This window comes from Ambystoma mexicanum, chromosome 9, assembly GCF_040938575.1.
Source record: "Ambystoma mexicanum isolate Mex_15411 chromosome 9, UKY_AmexF1_1, whole genome shotgun sequence".
Lineage (NCBI taxonomy): Eukaryota > Metazoa > Chordata > Amphibia > Caudata > Ambystomatidae > Ambystoma > Ambystoma mexicanum.
Window position 1 is genome coordinate 607649248 of NC_090931.1, and position 18502 is coordinate 607667749.

General features: G+C 49.2%; 1 non-coding gene across 1 annotated transcript; it reads right to left on the reverse strand.

Moving 5' to 3' along the window:
- Nucleotides 1–16010: 16010 nt before the first annotated feature.
- On the reverse strand, nucleotides 16011–16174 carry LOC138490527 (U1 spliceosomal RNA). The gene has a single exon (XR_011275493.1). It is a non-coding gene; the product is annotated as a U1 spliceosomal RNA (small nuclear RNA).
- Nucleotides 16175–18502: the final 2328 nt, after the last annotated feature.

Below are 18502 nucleotides of genomic sequence, written 5' to 3' on the forward strand. Positions count from 1 at the left end.
GTCTGTGTGCCCTTAGTTCTCAAAAAATCGTATCTTATTCGTCTTAATAAACCCTTATTGGACCATTATGTTTTGGCCAACTACCGACCCATTGCTGGTCTGTCATGGCCTTATAAAATACTAGAAAAAATAGTTTAGTTAAGATACAATTGCAGAACTTATTGGAAGAAAATGAAATCCTCAATATCTTTCATTCTGGTTTTAGGCCCTGTCGTGGTAACAAAACTGCCTTAGTGGCTGTGTGGGATGATATCCTGAGGGCCTCGTATGAGGGTGATCTGAGCATGTTAGTTATACTGTACCTTTCTGCAGCATTTGACACGGTTGATTTCGAGATTCTTATCTCAATCTCCAGATTGTTCCAAGTGACCTGTGTCTCTGAGTAATCGTTGAGATGGTTTGCGTCCTTCCTATCTAACAGAAATCTGTTACGCTCACATGGTTCCCACAGGGGCGTCGATCGGACCCGGACCGCTGCGGTCTCCACCAATGTGATGCGTAGTGAAGAGATGACAGTCTGGACTGGCCCGGTGGAGAAAGGGATTTAGCCACCCGTGGACTTTAGTGATGCCCCCCCCCCCCCCCCAACTGTTCTCGTTCTCCCCACTAATCACCTCCGATATCCCCTCTTGGTAACCTCACCTTATGTTTTTAAATGATGAGCTCTCCATCCTGCATGGCATGCAGGGGCGCATAGATACCAGTTACTTGACTAGTTTGAAGGTACTGGAGGATTTCCGGAGGAATATTGACTCCAGTGTCTATAAAGTTCAAAGAGTTCATTATGTCCGATGTTCACTCTTGTTCCATTCCCTTGTTAGGTTGCAGCTGGGTCCAAAAGAATATTGCCTGGAGGCAGCTGATGGCGTTCAGGTAAGAATCTGTATTACCAAACACTGTCCGGTAAAAGTTGCATGAGTTTAACTTGCCGTTTTCTCTCCCTTTATAGTTGTGGCATAGAAAGATGCAGCGAATTAAAGGATAATACCTCCGGTGGTAAAGCAGGTAAGCCTATGGTGGCAAAGAGATTGTCTTTGTCGGTTTTCTCGGCTCACCTTGTTATTCCTTTTATTTTCCCCCCAGGTGCTGGGTTTCGATGAAGAAAATGATGGAGGCAGCGCCTAGTTGAAAGATGCGGTGGACTGGTGAGTATAACGCGCTGCTGCTGAAATAATGTCCTTTCCAGGCTCGGAGATGTGCTGGGTCCGGAATCGGGTAAAGAATCAAATAATGTCCGTGATCTAACCTCTTCTGGGAGAAAACACTTGAAAGGGAAAAAACCCTGTGCATCTGATCTGGTTCCCCAAGATGAATAGTGCTGTAGTAATGCAAGGCTTAAGGGAGAACCAAGGAGGAAAACTTGGGGCAGGACGCCCCAAAGGGGCAGCAATCGGGAGGAGGAATAGAACGGGAGGCAAAAAAGACATGCAAAGAGAGGAACACACAAACGGGCTCGTAGCAGGCAGAGGAAAACTAGCGTTAATGCTTGTAAGGAAAACAAAGCAACGCACTGCCTTCACCATGTTCCCTGCTTAAGTAGCCTTTGCATGACTGTAAGTGCCTCTTTTCGAGGCAGGCTCAGTGCTGCCATCGTGTGGAAAGTCTAGAGCGTTAGTTTCGCAGAGGAATTGAGGACCCATTTTCTGCCATGTTGAGTGAGTAGACCCACCATAGGGATGTCTCCTCCGCCAACATTGCCACAAGGACAATGAAGATAGAGAATTCCTAACCGTATGCCTCTCCCCACCCCACAGCCCCCAGAAGGCGCAACGGTACAGGTTTCCATGGATGTAAACGATGGAATCTGTAGAATAAGGGGGGGGGGTCATCTACTCCTAATGGAAGTTCGATCAGTTGGAGAGTAGCCTTTCCAGTCCAGGAAATACTGCTAGTGTCCTCTATGGTATCTGGAGTCACAAATGGCCTTGACTTCATATTCAGGGCCGACATCTGTGACAACTGGTGGGGGGATCCGATGAGATGTTCTATGGAACCGGTCCGAGTGATATGGCTTGAGCTGGGAGACATGAAAAACTGGACGGATTTGAGACCAAGATGACAGTAACTGTAGCTTGTAAGCAATAGGACCCACTTGCTTGCAGATCTTGAAAGGTCAAAAATGTGTAGGTGCATAAAAAAGGACTCATACCTAAAGAGAAATGTACAGAGTTATTGTAGGCATATTCAGCGAAGGGGAGTAATGCCGCCCAATGGTCATAAGAAGATGAGGTGAAATATCTTATGTACTGCTCTAGGGATTGGTTTAACCTCTCAGTTTGGCTGTCAGACTTTGGGTGGTACCCTGAAGTTAATGCTCTGCATACCCCCAGTTTTTTACAGAGTAAGTTCCAAAAGGTAGACTTGTATTGAGGTCCTTGATCAGAGAGGATAGTTTCTGGTAAACCATGGAGGTGAAAAATGGTGTGAATGAATATTTCAGCCATCCTTTGTGCAGAGGGAACCTGAGACAATGCTTCAAATTGAGCCAATTTAGTGAAAGAATCTACTGCGACCATAATTGTTGTCATGCCACTTGAAGGGGGCAATTCCACAATAAAATCTGTACTGATTTGTTTCCATGGGCAGATAGGTAGAGGAGATTGCGTCAATTTTCCCTGGGGAGGTCTGCAAGGTGTTTTGCATTGTTGACCGATCATGCAGGAGGCCACATATTCATGGACCTCTTTCTGTAGGTTAGGCCACCTGAAGTATCTGCTAATGTTTTCTGCCGTCGCTCGAACTACACGATGACTAGCTGTCTTAGCGTCATGATACATGAGCAGTACTTGTTTCTGAAGCACTGGCGTAGGAATGTAAAGATGGTTCTTATGAAACAAGAAACCCTGTTCTTGTGTTAATCTGTGGTCTTTAATGCCTGCAGGTATATCGGGAAGTTGTATATCCGTAGCAGCTCGTACCCGCTGTAGAAATCCAGATGTATATAAAAAGGTGGCATTGGGAAGTAGAAGTCCTCTTATAAGTTCCATATTGGGGGGGGGGGACTGGACCGAGAGAGGGCATCAGCCATTTCGTTTTCCGGACCCAGCAGTTAGTTAAAAAGTAAATTGTATTGTGAGAAAAAATATGCCCATCTGGCTTGCCTACTATTCTGACACTCCTGTTGTTGCAGGACTCTTACATTGCGATGATCTGTCCTGTTGGCTACTCAATATTTGGTCCCAATCAACAAATGTTGCCACTCAGTGCAAGCCTTTTTCATAGCCAAGAGCTCCTTTTCTAAGACAGTGTAATTTTTTTCTTAGATGGACATGGTTTTCGACATGTAGGCGACAGGATGCTCGCAATTGTCGTCAAAGAGTTGTTTCAGAACGGCCCCAATAGTGGCATTTGAAGCGTTGGTCTCTACAATGAAAGGCTGTTATTGATCAGGTAGGCCGAGGATTGGAGCTTCCTTTCTTCAGGGGTTAGAGGGCCCTGAGCGGTACCAATTTGCATAGGTTCTTCGCTAGAAGACCAAATTGATGGGCGGAAGACACAGCCTGCTGAGTGGGCATTTACAGATTTTGGGTGGGCCTTGCCCGATCAAGCCCTACCCTGCCTACGCCTATAGGTATAGGAAGATTCCATTGCAGGGTTTGCCATCGAGGAAGAATTAATCACATTTATTTAATCTAATTGTACCGCAAATCTATGTGGGGGGAGGGTAAGGTTAATACGGTAGGGAGGATGGGGGCGGGGGCGGCAGTGTGGGCACTCCCCCCCACCTCCCCCACACCCCTCCCCCGCATACATTAGCGCTAAAATGTCCTGCAAACAAATGATGAAAAAATCTCTATGAATTCACATGGATCCGAATTGCCTACCACCATCTGTCAGGATAAACCAGAGTCCCCATGATGCACCAGCCCTCTCCGATCTCTAGGCATTCCAGAGAGTCTGCACAGGACCGGGGCAGCACAGAGCCAGTAACATGCACTCAGAAAGAGAACGGTGCCTGGAGGTGATGAAAAGTGTCGTCTTTCCCTTAATGTGGGCCTTCTATGACACCATTAACGTCTGCCAAGCTTGGTGTCTAGTTGTGTTTGGCATTGACTTTATGGGGATTTTGGGATGATTTATTTCACGTACCGTTAATAAATCTGGCCGAAGCCTCATTATTTCCACTCGGGGGGTTACTTCCCGCCACCATTTGCCAGGCTTTCCCTTTTTGGCGCTCCATATTGCGTTCCTTTGGCAAGCTCTATATGTTGAGCTCACCCCTCTCCAAAATTAATTAGCGAGATGAAGTAAGTGTCGGCCTCCTGTTGCTCTAGGCCCTTTTTCATTTCAATATGGCAGCGGACATCCACTATAGTAGAAAATGGGTCACATTTTGGAATAAAAATAGTATTATGGGTTATGATTTTGCATTCAAATGCAGATTCTGAATAGCTTTGTGCATGCATGTAGCCTGCAAGGATGTTATGCTGCCTCCGGGCTTGTACACTAGGTCTTTGTTAGAGTAAATGACCCTGCAGCCTGACAAGATGGTCTCTCTGATAGCCAGCAATCGGTTCATACAGGCCCTCAAGGAGACATCGGGTATTCAAAACCCAAAACTGGATATGGGGGAGGCACCTTTGGATACTTAGTGGGGCTTTTTAACTCTATATTAACTCTGGAATCGAAAGGGAAACAGGTAAGACATTAAGAGGGCGGCAGGGAATACTGTTACCTAGCATCTTCACGACCCTCCTACCTTGGCTTGGCATCAAGCCCTTCTGGTTTCGCACACCGCTTGAGCCACCATGGGTCTCTAGGCCACTCCAAGCTGCTTCGGATGCTTCCTCCTCTACCGTTCTGCCCATTCATTCCATACCCTTGGGGTCACTCGCAGAGAAGCAGACCCGCCCCTCCCCCCTACTCCCTGACTGAGCTCCTGTTTTTTTGGCATAAAAGTTTAGGGTCTCCTGAGAAGGAGTCATTTTAGAGAGAGGTTTAGAGAGAACTTGGCAGGGATCTCCATAGAGTGGCATGGCAAGATCCCACCAGATGCCGTCAATGCCCTTCACCGCTCTTCTCTGCTGCGTTCTTCTATATATGCTCTACTTCTAGCACGCTTTAGTTATTTCAAATCACTTCATCTTATTAAACTTGTTGGCTAGCCAAGAGGCTTTTAGCCATTCTAAAAAAGCTTTGGTCGGGCTGGATGGACCTTTTGAAGTAGGTGTAAAGGGAAGGGTTTCTGTACAGAAAATTGGAGGCATGTTTCCATGTTCTAGCTTTCACTGCAGGGCATTCAGTGTGCTGCTGTCTGTCACATTAAGGTTCAGTGGGAAGAACCTCTCCCCAGAGAGGCAGTGTCGTGTTGTCCAGCCAGGAGAGGTTCTGAAGTGTGGATTCAGTGTCAGAGAAATTCTGTGTTTCCTTTTCTGCTTCTGAAGTCTGATTGGGTTGGAAGGTTCAATGTGAAAATATCCTCTGGGAAAAAGTCACCAAGTAGGCGATTTGTTTTCCATGCACCTCTAAAAGCACTCCCCCACATATTCTAGGAAATGTATTTACTATTATAACTCCAGTCCTAGAATATTTGACCAAGTACTTGATTTTCTTGTGAGTCCACATTTGGGGAAATGTCGCCCCCTGGCGACTCTATCACTGGATACCGATTGGTGTGCGCCCAATAACAGTAGTTATTCACTGCATTCCAAGCATTGTCAGTGGCTGAGAGGGGATTGGTATTATGGCAGTTGCAATATGTACAGAAAGAAGCCAGTGCATGTTTACCAAATGTTCAAGCAAATTATAATAAGTATGTACTGGTAAAAAGAAAGTTTATTCCTGCTAAATCTGCTGTATGTAAACATTAACTTTATTTTATGATTACTGTTTCCAAAATAACGGCTGCCGGCAGTGCAGACAACGCAATGATATGAGCCTTGTTTGAGAAGTTTTCTACTGCCATCAAAATAGTTGTATCCTTTTAAGGTATCGGCAGTATGATGCATAATAGTGGAACGGTTCATCATGCTCATCGGTTGGTAGCCGCAGTAACACTCTACCGGTTTTCTCTGTAGACCCTTTTACTTGAGAACCAGGGAATACAAAAATTAGGCGACCATTTGAGATACCGGGTAGAAGTAGAAATCCAACAAGATGGAGGGCACGATTTCATAGATCAATTATGTGTATAACATTTCGATCGAAGAAAAAATAGAAAAGTGGATTCTTTGTCCAAAACCGAATTGGGCAGGTCTTCAAATGTAGAAGTAGAGTCTTTGCCTATATAATTTCACTGGAGTAAGAGGTTGAGTCAATGGAACTTGTTGAATGGTATGATAAAAAGCAGAAGCTATCCCACTGCCATTCCAGATATTGGGGAAAGATACATAAAGAACCAGAGCAATATCCCATTGCAGAACAATTTGGGCCCATTATGAGTACATCAGTGCGGTAAAATGGCAGTAATTCTGTTATCGCCCCATTACCTCTGCGTTACTGAACTGCATACTATAGTTTTGGATGTGAAATCCTCCACTTACCCACACAATTTGGCATATTTAATTTGTGGTATTACCACTCACTGTAAATGTGTGTAAAATCCCTATGGAGTACCAGGGTCTACCACCACTCATAATCCTATGGTAAACCCACTGGACTCAGTAAACGATACAGGTGGTAAATTGGCAGACCAAACTCGTAATGAGGCCCAGTGTGTGGAAGCAAGGATTGCAGAAAACACTGTGTGAAAGAACTGGCTCATGCATAGACATTCCCTAAACCACTGCTGGGCCTCTATGTAATGTAAATAAGCAAATGGAACATCATTATTTAAATTGGGGTGATAACATTCTGAATGCCAACTATCCTGAAGGACAGATCAAAACATTTCAATCATTTGCGTAATTTTATGTTGGTTTTTATGGCCAGCTATGAGCTAGGGAATTGAAGAATGTGCAAATATCGGATAATATCCTGGCCTGTTTACCTGCCCAGATAAGGCAGATCATCATACTTCTAAAACGGGACCAAAAGCCTGCGGGGTGCCAGGTTGAAACATTATTAAATATATAAAAGTTTCAGTAGGATCACCATCTTGGCCAGTGAAATTCGGGCAGGAGGTGAGATAGGAAGGGGAGACCACACTGTTAGGAATGTACATCATGCTTTCCCTAAGTTCTATCTGTCAATATGTTCTGTCATTACTTACTGTTCTTGCCATGATATCATCACCAGGTTTATATTATTTCTTGTATGCATATGGCTCTCACCATGGAACGTTGAACTTGAATGCCCCGCAAGAGTTCCAGGTTCCAGGGAGTAGCAGTTGGTGTGAGCAGGCAGCTGGAGGTCGCTGCAGTAGTAACCTGGCTTAGTACTACTTAAATAAAGTCACTACTTAGTTAAATGCGTGCGTGGTGCAGTCATTGTCTCACCTACTGATCCTAACACACACCTCTACCCTGTGCGCCAAATTCTCAAGAGCCACCACATAATTGTATGTGTATAAGTCCAAAAGGATGGTGTGGCCTAAACCCCCCAGATAGCGAATACCCTGTTGGCACCATCTAAATGCTTCCCTCACGTCAGTCTGCCATACACCGGGAGACAATGGGAGCACGTCTGACTTAGACCAATTTATTTTGAGTCCAGAGAGGTCACCAAATGGACAGATCTCCCATACCAGCGGTTGCAAATTTTGTCAGGGATGTTTTACATACAGCAGCATGCCGTCTGCATACAAAGCAGCAGGCTAACGGTTCAATAGCCAGGTCAGAATGGATGGAAGGACAAGGGGCAACCCTGCCTTGTGCCCCGAGTCGGCTGTATATAGTCTGACATCATCCGATTGGTAAACACTGCTACTCTGTGCGCTGTATATAGCATTCAGACCCATTGGAGGTAAGCCAGCCCAATTCCCGACCACCGAAGGATCTCGAACAAGAATGGCCATTCCACAGAGTCAAAGGCCTTCTCAGCATCAAGAGCGGCCACGGCAATCGGGACATCAGGGGTCACATTATGCATGAGGGAAATCAAACGCCTCAGGTTGTTCGGAGTGGATCTTCCTGGGATAAAGCCCGCTTGATCAGGTAGGACCAAAGCAGGCATATATGGTAGGAGACGGGCAGCCAATAGCTTAGCCAGGATTTTATTGTTGGTGTTGATTAATGACAGCGCTTGACGAGGAGCGCTTTTCGGGGATCTTTGGTTGTCTTCAGTAACACCATCACCAGGACAGTTCTAGTGGGTTTGGGTAGGACACCCGAGGTACTAGCTGATTCATACATGTTAAGCAGGTGCAGGATTAGGAGATCAACATTTTCTTTATACAGATCAGCCATAATCCTGTCCAAACCAGGGGCCTTACCATTGGGGAGGGAGAGAATGACGCTATGAAGTTCCTCATCAGAGGGAGGTTCGTTTAGACCAGGCTTCTCCAACCTTTTTGAATGTGGGGCCAAAGCATTCACTTACTCCTATGTCCCGTCCCCTTTCCTCCATATTTATGGGACATTCCTCCGTCCTGTGGGACGGGACCGGAGCACTTTGTAAAAGCATCCAAAAATTTCAAATTCTTTTTAGTCCTTCCTCTCTTTCTACGTGGGGCCCAGCACGCGGCCGTAACCCCACCCATCTCTGCTCTGCCCCCACGCATCGCCCTTCAGTCCTATTCTCTGCTCGTTCAGGACTGGACACGCTTGTTTCCTTGGAAGATCTTCTTCCCTTTTTTTCCTCCTCTCTGGCTCTCGCTAGCGATCGTGTACTAGTCTGTCTGTCGTTCAAACTAGACTTTCCAGTTTGTTCATCGTGTTACCGACTCTTTGCGAGGGCGGATCCCCATCCTCTTTGTCTAGAGTGTTTGGGTCCGGATCACCATTGGGACTCCTGTTTTTATTGCGACTCCCTTTCGGTCCGGGCACTTCAACGTCGGTTGGAGCGGTGGGAGGAGGTGTTTTGACATACTCCTCCTTCACATTTTCAGGTGTTTATCACCGAAAAGAAGAAACGCCCGGTAAATTCTTTACTTTTCAGAGCACCCCGGTCGGGAGATAACTTTCCGGGATCTTCCCGAGCCGGGAGGAGCGTTGATAGCTCTGTCACTGGGGATTGCCCCGAGGTGCCTTCTGGGCCTAATAATTGTACCAGAGTTTTCTCCAAGGGTCTCCGTAAGGGGCCTGTGGATACTGGAGCACGCTCCGAGGCCCCTCGTGTGGGAGCTGTTTTTAGACCCTGTTCTACTGAGTCGTGGGGTACCGGAGCTCGCTCTGAGGCCTCGTTATCGGCTTCCCTCAAAAGTACCGGGGTGCGCCCCGAGGCCTTGGCTGGGCTTGGTGTTACCGAACGGATGTTTGAGGCCCGCGCTGGTAAGGCTGTTACCGGACCTGGGTCTGAGGGCCCTCGTGCAGAGGCTAAAGTGACCAACATTTCTGAGAGGCCTGGCAAGGCCTTATCAGTGAAAGTTGTTCCTCACCGTTGCAGCTCATGTGGCGACGCCATAACTGTTGAGGGGGTAAGGAGTGAAATTCTTCCTTTACCAGCAGTGCCGAGGTCCTTCCTGTGAAGGCTAGTTTGGCTATTGGTATGTCGCAAAAACATTCCAGGCCTCATAGTACCGGCTTGGCCGAGGTTCCTTATGTTAAGGCTAATATTAAGAACCCTGGCCCACCGACGGGGACCCCTGCCTCACTTCCACACATGCCGCAGTTCCCCTCAGGTGATGGCAAAATGGCAGCAGTTCCCGCCATGACCATGGTGGCCATTTTGGGTGCTTCCCCCTACAACTACGCCATTGGCCTCAGGTGTAGGAGTAGTTCCGCAATTACGATTGGAACGCCCAGATGCCCCTTCCGCACAATGTCTCGTTGCCTGTGGGTTCGGCACCTTTGATTTTTGTGGACACTTCGGGGGATGAGCCTGTGTGCCAACCCTCCCCTCTGCGTCCCTGGAATTATCCTCCTCATGAGAGGCCTTCTCCAGCAGTTCCAAAACCGGCTCCGGAGGACGCCTTTTTTGGCAAATTTCAGACGCTCATGCGTACCGACCCAATGAGAGAGTATTTCAAGGGTCTTTTTAGGGAGGTATGCCCACCTGCGCCTCCGGCTCCACCCGTTCCACCAGTGGTTCCACTGGTGCCGCCCTTGCCTACGGTGCCTCCACCAACCCTTCCGCCCTTGCCCTCATTGTCCACCATGGACAAAGCGGCGCCTGACACGGTTCAGCAGGATCCTGACCTGTCAGATGATGTGCAGGGTGAGCAGGACAGCGAAGACCAGCCCCGCTCTATTAGAGCTTTTCATGACTGGGTACTGGACATGATGTGCCTATTGGATGTTCCAGTGCCCGAGGCCGCCGCTCCGCAGGAGGGTTTGCTTTCGGGGGCATTCACCTTGTCTCCTTCAGAGCGTACCGGCCTGTTCTTGCAGAAAGATGTTTTGGCCGAGGTCCGCAGGGTCTGGGAAAAGCCACACTCGTGACTTTTCGTCAATAAGAAAATTGACATGCAATACAGGCTGCATTCTTTGGAAGAGGTAGCCCTGTCATCTTGTCTGCCCCCCTCCTCCACAGTGGTGGCCGCGGCCACTTTGCAGTCCAGGCCTGCAGCGTCGTCCTCTATAACGGCGACTCAGGTTCTCGGGAAAAAGGACAAACTCCTGGACTCCTTTGGGAGGAAGATTTTCGCTAACTCGGCCTTGCAGCTCCGTCAGGCTAATACGGAACTGGTGTTAGCGGGGGCGAATATGAAGATGTGGAAAGGTCTGTCAGAGTTCGAGGAGTTCATTCCGGTCGAGAAGCTGGAAGACTTTAAGGTGGGTTTATCTGATGCCAGAGTCTTGGCCCAGGATCTGCTTGAGGCCGCAGCTCATCACGTCGACACGTCGGCTCGGGGCCTTATGCTGGGTGTTGACACCTTTCGACAGGCATGGTTGCATGCCACCAAGTTCTCGAAGGAGTTGCAGGACAAGGTGTTGGACCTGCCGTTTGACGGTAAGGAGCTTTTTCATTCCACAATGGATGTGGAGCTCACCAAAATGAAGGACAGCACCTAGACAGCTAAGTCCTTGTCAGTCCTGGTTAAAACCCCTTTTAGGACCTAGAGACTGCTGTCGCAAAGCTGGCCCTCCTCTGGTTTCAGGGGCTTCCTAGACCGGAAATCCCGCAGAGTGGATACTCCTTTTGGTAATAACCGCCGGATGCAGCAATGGACTTGTTTTTTCTCCCGCTCCTCAGCCTCCTCCTCAGGTTCAGGTGGTAACGCCACTGAAAAGCCTGCCAAATGAGGGTTCTCCTTGCTCGCACGAGACTCTGGTGGGAGGACACATTGCGTCTCATTGGGAGGCGTGGCAGACCATCACTGAGGACAGGTGGGTCTCATCAGTCGCTCGGGTGGGCTTCCGCATACCCCTGCCCCTACCCCCGACCCCACCCTTCAACCCTCCTTTCCAGCAGTCGGGATCGCCCTCCCTAAAAGCCGAGGTGCAGAAACTGCAGGACCTCAGAGCTGTGGAACCCGTTCCTCTAGGGGAGCGAGGGGAGGGTTTCTACTCCTGGCTGTTTACGGTGCCCAAACCCAATAAGGCTGGCCTGCGCACCATCCTAGACCTTTCCCAGTTCAATCTTTTCATACCCCAAGAGAAATTCAAGATGATCACGCCCGGCCAGACTTATCTGCGGTCTTCCTAGCAGATGGGCGATTGGCTCAGCGTGGTGGATCTTCAGGATGCCTACATGCATATCCTGATCTGGGGTCCACACAGGAGATATCTCCTTTTCTCGGTGGGAGAGGAGCATTTCCAGTTTTGCGTGCTTCCTTTTGGCCTAAGTTCGGCACCACGTCTCTTTACGAAGATGATGTTAGTGATTGCGGCCTATCTTCATCTGCAGGGTATCCATGTATATCCGTATTTGGACGACTGACTCTTGCGCAGCCCTTGCCCGCTGAAAGCTGCCTGCAATCTTCAGTCTCTCGTCCAGCTCCTGTTCCACCCCGGGCTGTCGGTGAACTGGCGGAAATCTTCCATGACGGTCTCTCAGGACTTGATCTTCCTGGGTTTTCGCTGGAATACGATTGACTGCAGAGTGTACCTGACCGTGGACAGAATGACGGATCTGTTGGCCACATGTCAGATGTTTGCGCAGTCAGAGAGCATGTCAGCCTGGTGGTTTCAGAGACTTCTGGGCCTCATGGCCTCGTGCGTTTTGGCGCTTCCTCTTGCTCGCCTCAAGATGAGGCGGACTCAGATGGCTCTTCAGAGCTCTTGGCTTCAGGCTGTGGATCCGGACTCCAAGTTGATAACGATTCCGGCTTCCATGAGAGCGGACCTGGACTGGTGGTCGTCTCTCAGCAACCTGTCAGTGGGGGCGGGGTCTCAGGACCCAGCTCTGACGATAATGGTCACGACGGACTCCTCCCTTCTGGGGTGGGGTGCGATGTTGGATCTTCTTCAGGTCTTGGATCTTTGGTCACCTCAGGGCAAGCTCCTCCACATAAATCTGGAGCTCCTGGTGATTTTCCTAACGCTCAATGCGTTCAGACCGATCGTAGCCAACAAGGCAGTCCGGATTCGCACGGACAATGTGGTGTCGATGTTTTACATCAACAAGCAAGGGGGCTCCAAATATCCCCCGCTCGTGAGCTGTCCATCCAGATTTGGGAGTGGGCGGTTCAGCATGGTGTCTGTTTACTTGCAGTACACATTCCGGGCCAGCTGAATGTCACGCCAGATGCTCTCAGTCGGCAGACTATAGTCAGCTACGAGTGGGAACTGAAGGCGGAGGTCCTCTCACAGATTTTCCTGGAAGTGGACCTGTTCGCTATGGCGGCAAACAAGAAGCTTCCTCTGTATGCCTCCAGAAACGGACTGGGAGCCTCCTCCATGGGGGATGCTCTCAAAATTCCATGGCACAATATGAGGGCTTATGCCTTCCCGCCTCTGCCTCTGGTTCATCGGACGATTTGCAAATTGAAGAACTCGGTGAACTATTCTCTTCTGCTCATAGCCCCATGGTGGCCAGCCAGGTTTTGGATTTCAGAACTTCAACACTTGTCAGTGTATCCTCCGATCAGGCTACCGGTGATGCCCGATCTTCTTCACCAGGGGGAACAACAACTGTGGCACCCCTCCCCACAATCACTCAGCTTGGCGGCATGGTGCCTGAGTTCAGGTCTTTAGAACATCTTAGCCTGTCTGCGGATAACATGCGCATTATCCAGGCAGCCAGAAAACCTTTGACTAGGTCCCAGTAATGAAGCAAATGGCTTAGGTTCTGTCATTGGTGTTTAAACAAGCAGTTGGAACCAAGGCGGGCTACGATTGACACAGTATTGTCCTTTGTATCCTACTTAGCAGAGTCGGGAGTTCATATTCTGTCATGTAGAACTTATCTTTCGGCGGTTTCTGCCTACCTATCTAAGGACCAATGTTCTTACTCTGTCTAAGCCAGTGATTAAGTGACATTTTGCAGGCTTGACACGCCTTTATCCTCCGATTCGCAGTCCGCACCCGGCGTGGGATCTAAATGTGGTCCTGACAGCGTTGTGCCACAAGCCTTTCGAACCAATGGCCACGGTGGACCTCAAGCACCTGTCAATGAAGGCGCGTGAGTGAGCTCCAAGCTTTGTCGGTGGAACATCCCTTTTTGGCTTTTTACAAGGATAAGGTGGTCCTACGGACAAACCCTGCTTTCTTGCCGAAGGTGGTTTCTGAGTTCCATCTAAACCAGTCTATTTCCCTGCCAGTCTTTTTCCCGAACCCCGCTTCAGAGGCGGAAAGGGTTCTACACGGTCTGGATGTTAGAAGGGCTCTTAAGTTCTATCTTGACAGAACTTCTGAACGTAGGAGCTCTTTTCAACTGTTCGCCACCTTTGGTAATCCACAAGGTAAGCAGGCCTCTAAGGCGACCTTCTCCTGATGGATCGAGGCCTGCATTACGGAGTCGTACACCGTTCGAGGGCTGAAGCCTCCTAAAGGTATTCATGCACACCTGGTGCGGGGCAAGGCAGCTGCAGTTACCTTTCAGAAATATGTCCCCTCGGAGACCATCGCAAAGACAGCTACTTGGGCCTCCCCATCGGCTTTTTGTAAACATTGTCTAGACCTGAGTTCAAGAGCTGATGCTCAGTTTGGTCAGGCTGTGCTGACGAACCTGTTTCAGTAAGGGATTTTTCCTTCCACCCATAGTTCATGTAAGGAGTACTTGGGAATCTCTGTAGAGTTAATGGCTTCAGAATGTTGTGGCACGCGAGCCGATCTGCTTGTTGGTTGTTTTGCAGTTCGGTTCGCGTGACACGAGTGGAGCCGTTAAATTGAGCGGGAGAATGGACCGTCAGGCGGGCCCGTTTAATAAATCTTAAATACAAGACTCATCCTGCCTCCGCGAGTCTTTATATTGGCGATGAGGCTCCGGGGGCCCGCCAGTCTTTACAATCTCCCATAAGTATGGAGGAAATGGGACGGGACGTAGGAGTATAACCAGGTTACTCACCGTGGTGACCACCTTATTCCTAGTCCATAGTCCCCTTTCCTCCATACGCCTGCCCGCCGTCTGCTCTAATAAGGTTCCTCTGTTATTGCTAAAAGGTCTCTGACCTGGCGATAGAAAAGGACTGATGGGCGATGCGGAGCCGAGATGGGCGGGGATACGGCCGCGTGCCGGGCCCCGCGTAGAAAGAGAGGAAGGACTAAACATTTTTTGGATGCTTTTACAAAGCGCTCCGGTCCCGTCCCACAGGACAGAGGAATGTCCCAGTATGGAGGAAAGGGGACTATGGACTAGGAGTAAGGTGGTCACTACGGTGAGTAACCTGGTTATTTTGTCACCCAGTGGGCCGGCGAGCCAAAAGTCAACCTCACCCAAAGCAGTATATTTAAAAGCGATAGTGTGTGACCTTTGACACAATAGCATCACAGGCAGTGATAGCCATGCATTCCCAAAGATAGCTTTTGGTGTCGGGGGCAGTGATCAAAGTTTACTTGCTTGTGATTTCTTTCAGTGTGTATGTGTTCATATTTTTCTGAAATAGTGGGGCGACCGAGCGTAGCAAGGGAGCTATAAAGAACTAGGGAGGCTTTGGGGGTGTTCCCCCCTCACCCAAGAATTTTTTTTCAAATATGGGTTTGAAATGGTGCATTTTACAGAAGAAAAAGTGACCAAAAACCCATTAGTTTATAATCGGTTCTAAAGGGGAACATGGCAGTGCAGCGCGTGGGTATGCATTGGTAGTGCACCGCGTGGGCACGCACTGGCAGTGCACTCGGAATCTCTGCCACAAGACCAGGGGCTCTGTGTGCAACCAACCTAGCAGGCTTAGTGCACACTTTACCTTTTCTTTCTTTCACCAATAAATCGAGGGAAATTGTAGCACAGTTCCTTTCTCCCATCAGGCACTGCTCGGCCCGAGAGTTGTATAAATTCGGGCCTGGCCGCCAGCCAGAAGGCCCAGTCGGATAGCAGGATGGCTTGAGCAGGCCTGTTGCAGTCTGTCCACTGGCCTGTCGGCCCCACACTGCCCATGGCCCTCCTGAACGGTCGGGTTGCCCCGCTTAACAAGAGCATCTCAGGCGGGGTGCCCCCGAGCCGGACACGCCAGTGCTGTGAAGGCAAGGCCCCATCGGTGCTCGGACGGGACCGGCGGAAGGCAGCTGGCAGCAAGCCCTACACCCTCAGGAGCTGGCTGGGCTGCCGTATGGTTGGAGGGCCTGTAGGCGAAAACAGAGCCCGGGGCAGGGCAGGGTGGCTTCAGAAAAACACAGACAGCTGATATCATGGGTCGCAAAAGTCTGAGGTTAGGCGCCTGCGCACTTCACCTCTCCAGTGAATGCTGTGGACCTGAGCTGCTCAGTGCTGGCCCCCTTGACTGCAGCAAAATAAATTCTGAGGCAAGACCCGGGGCTCTGTGTACAACCAACCTACCTGCACACTTTACTTTTTCTTTCTTCCACCAATAAACCAGGAGCTGCTCAGAGCTTGACTGCAGCAAAATAAATTCTGCCACAAGACCAGGGGCTCTGTGTGCAGCCCACCAACTTACTCGCACACTTTACTTTTTCTTTCTTCCACTAATAAATCTGGGGAAAGCGTGAACGTAGTCCCCCACTACCAGAAATAATGCAGTCCAGTATCCCTCATTTGGGGAAATCGCAGGGGTCAGCAAATCCGATGTGCAATGGGTGAGCCTCACCCTGGCAGATCTGCCTTTCTGATAACCGATTCTCCCCTGCCAGGTAAGTATGAGTTGCAAGCAAGAGGGCAGGGGTTCGGCCTGTTCTGGAAGCCCCGATAAGCGAGGGTGAGAAGGCAGGCCCTGACCCAGCCCCCCCAGAAGCCACGACCTGGTTAATTTATTTATTTAAGAAATGTGTGTCAGATACGTGGACCCAGCAGGTGAACAAGTTACTTCTTACCTTGTAACGTTCTTTCGACGGGATGTTCCGACATATTCCTCATCTTAGATATCTCCTTCCAGCTCTGCTGGCCTCGGAAAATTTTTTTCTAGAGGGCGCTGCGCGTCGACGTCCTCCGAGTCGATGTCCTTCGACAGCCGCCGTATTGACGTCGACGTCATCCTGCCTATAAAGGCCGCGCGCAGCATCCGTTGCTCAGTTCCGTTTTGTAGCCCACAATAATACTTTCTGGACTAACTAATCACCCTGAAGAAGCGTAAGCTGCAACAACAAGGGAAGTAGAACTGCGGGGATGGATGGGAGGGTCGATGAGGAATACGTCGGAGGAACATCCCGTCGAAAGTACGTTACAAGGTAAGAAGTAACTTGTTCTTCGAAGGGATTGTGTCCGCCGACGTATTCCTCATCTTAGATAGGCTCCCATAGCAGTATTCTATTATCGGAGGAGGGAGTACTGACTTCACGCTGTCTTCTATTGATGAATAGAATGCAGTACAGCCCTTCCAAACCTAGTCTCTTGACTGGAGGAGGAATCCAGATTGTAAAAACGTGTAAAGGTATGGACAGACCACCATGTAGCGGCCGCACATATGTCTTTAACCGGCACGCCTCTTTTGAGGGCCGATGAAGCTGCAATACCTCTGGTCGAGTGAGCCCTAAGGTTTTGAGGGGGCTCCTTTCCTGCCAGTTTATAACATTCCAGAATGGCTAGAATGATCCATCTGGAAATGGTCTGCTTAGTTATAGGTAACCCCAGCTTGTGACCTGTGTAACCTACAAACAGCTGGTCTGCCTGTCTTATCCTGGCTAGTCTACTAATGTAAAAACTTAAAGCCCTCCTAGGGTCTAGCCTGTGTAACCTCTCTTCCTCTTTCCCCGGGTGAGGAGGAGGATAGAAAGATGGTAGGGTAATCTTCTGAGTGATATGGAATTCAGAAACCACCTTTGGGAGGAAATTAGGCTTCACTTGCAGGACAACTTTGTCTTTGTGAAATAAAGTATGAGGGGGTTTACAAGAAAGAGCTTGTAATTCGCTCACCCTTCTAGCAGATGTAAGTGCTATTAATAAAACCGTTTTAAGGGTAAGGAATCTTAACAAACAAGAATGGAGAGGTTTGAAAGGTGTACCCATCAGGAAAGTTAGTACTAAGTTTAAATCCCATAGGGGAACTTGGAATGGTCTTGGGGGATAAACATTGGTTAACCCCTTTAGAAACTGTATTACCAAGGGTAATTTGAAATAGGATGGTTCTTCCGCAGTACGCTTAAAGATGGATAGCGCTGCGAGATAGCCCTTAATGGTGCCAACTTGAAGGCCTGAATTTGCCAAATATAGTAGGAAGGACAAAATCATTGGTGTACCACATGAAAAAGGGTCGATATTCTGTTCTCTACACCAGCTGCAAAATCTGTTCCAACGGCAGCGGTATAAAGACTTTGTTGCTGGCCTCCTTGCCGAAAGCAACACCTCCATAACATCATCAGGGAGGTCCCAATCCTTGTACCTCAGCCTTTCAGAAGCCAAGCGTGAAGGTTGAGGGTTTTGATGTCTGGATGGAGAACCTGCCCTCCCTTCTGTGAGAGTAGGTTCTCTCTGAGTGGAAGTCGAATTGGAGGGCAGATGGACAAGTCTAGAAGGTCCGGGTACCACGTTCTCCTGGCCCAATCCGGGGCAATTAGGATCATGGTTCTCCGGAATCTTCTCAACCTCCTGATCATTTGAGGAATGACAGGGACCGGTGGAAATGCGTACAGAAGCGGAAACTCCCAGTCCACTATGAACGCGTCTCCCAGAGCTCCTCTCGGGGGAAATTCCCTTGAGCAGAACAGGTCGCATTTCCTGTTTAGGCTGGTGGCGAACAGATCTACCTGAGGGGTTCCCCAAAGGGCGAAGATCTCTTGAAGGACTTCCTGAGCTAGCTCCCAATCGTGGGAGACTGTGTTCTGCCTGCTCAGAGCGTCCGCTGTCAAGTTCTTCTCTCCGGCTAGGTGAACTGCCGATAGATTCATTCTTGGATTGCCCAAAACCAGAGCTGCATCGCCTCTCTGCACAGGGGTAGTGATCCTACGCCTCCTCTTTTGTTGAGGTAATGCATGGCCACCGTGTTGTCCGTCATTATCAGGATGTTCTTCCCTTGTACAGCTGGCAGGAACGC